The sequence below is a fragment of the Macrotis lagotis genome, chromosome 7 (assembly GCF_037893015.1).
Source record: "Macrotis lagotis isolate mMagLag1 chromosome 7, bilby.v1.9.chrom.fasta, whole genome shotgun sequence".
Classification (NCBI taxonomy): Eukaryota; Metazoa; Chordata; class Mammalia; order Peramelemorphia; family Peramelidae; genus Macrotis; species Macrotis lagotis.
Genome location: NC_133664.1, coordinates 126,008,185 through 126,009,956, shown reverse-complemented (window position 1 = coordinate 126,009,956; position 1,772 = coordinate 126,008,185). Strand labels below are relative to the sequence as shown.

General features: G+C 35.2%; 1 pseudogene; it reads left to right on the top strand.

Moving 5' to 3' along the window:
* The first annotated feature begins 328 nt into the window (after positions 1-328).
* Positions 329-1,032, top strand: LOC141493816 (dnaJ homolog subfamily B member 6-like; annotated as a pseudogene).
* The last annotated feature ends 740 nt before the right edge of the window (positions 1,033-1,772 follow it).

Genomic DNA, 1,772 nt, shown 5'->3' with positions numbered 1-1,772 from the left:
GATGAACAGTCATGTGAATATTATATATAAACATTTGTGTTTAGCATGTTTGAATATTAGTCATTTTCGGTATGAGGAATTAGTAATAAGGGAAAAGAAAGTTAACAAAGAGAAAGGAAATAAATACATGGGGGGCATTTTAAAAAATGAATGTAGAGTTCATTAAGAATCTGTAGGGTAGACCACCAGCACCACCAGAGCTGCTGCCACCAGCACCACAAGCATTGCCGGAAGCAGGGGAGACTGTGGGCCTCGCCGCCCAGCCTCACCTCCTCTTTGCTGCCAGCCGCCCACCCCTTCAGAACTTGTTCCAGCAAACTATTAAAACATGGTGGATTACTATGAAGTTCTAGGTGTACAAAGACATGCTTCACCTGAGGATGTTAATAAAAAGGTATTGTAAATTGGCATTTAAGTGGCACCCTGATAAAAATCCTGAAAATAAAGAAGCAGAAAGGAGATTCAAACAAGTAGCTGAGACATATGAGGTCTTATCAGATGCCAAAAAACAGGACATCTATGACAAATATGGAAAAGGAGGATTAAATGTTGGAGGTGGAGGAGGTGGAAGTCATTTTGATAATACATTTGAATATAGATTCACATTCCAGAACCCAGATGATGTCTTCAGGGAATTTTTTGGTGGAAGGGACCCATTTTCATTTGACTTCCTTGAAGACCCATTTGAGGACTTTTTTGGAAGTCACAGAGGGACTCGTGGAAACAGAAGCAGAGGTGCAGGACCCTTTTTCCTCTGCCTTTGGTGGATTTCCAGGTTTTGGAAGTAGACTTTCATCATTTGATACAGGATTTACTTCATTTGTTTCATTCTCTTCTACATCATTTGGTGGTAGTGGGATGGGTAACTTCAAATCCATATCAACTACAACTAAAATAGTAAATGGCAGAAAAATCACTACAAAGAAAACCATTGAGAATGGTCAAGAAAGAGTAGAAGTTGAAGAAGATGGCCAGTTAAAGTCCTTAACAATAAATGGTAAGGAGCAACTGCTACGCTTGGATAACAAGTAATTCAATGCATGCATTTAACAGAAATATTAAGCTATTACAAGAACAATTTGAGGATTAGAACATTCTTTTGAAGATTTCAAAAGAACTCTTTCAGTATAATTGCACTTAATCTAAAGTATTTATAAATGGCTCATCAAAGCACCTATTTGTCATAGACTTTTGAGTTTATTGCTGGGACCACATTAATAGGACCGTTTTTTTGTCTTTAAAAATTGTTGTAAATTTCTGTATGCACTTTGCTTTTTATTAAAATTAATCCAAGGTGAACAGTGATCCTTCAGTAGTGCTAGGACAAAATGTACACTAACACCAGCATGAATCTTGCTTTTCCATTTTGTTTGAAATGTGAGCCAAGTAGTAGTTTAAGTCTGCTGTGAAGTTAACATTTCCAGGATGAATCTTTTATTTAATTCAATTTTTTAAAAGTATTTAGTAGTAAAAGGTATTAATACATTAATGGTAATGCATTTCTGGTTTGAAATAAATTAAGGATGTTTTCTAGTTGTGCATGAATGCTGAAAAACTTAGTAAGTTTTGATAATTGTTTAAATATGTAATGTTAAGCCTAGGCAAAAAAAAACCCATAAATATGGTACTGGGCCTTTGTCATTTGCTAAAAAAAAAGAAAATGAATAAATGCTAATGTTTGTGGTGCATTCTTTCATGAAAAAAAAAAAGAATCTGTAGGGTATTTTTTAAATTTATCTTCCTCTAGTTGGGGATAGCATTTTCCATAGCCA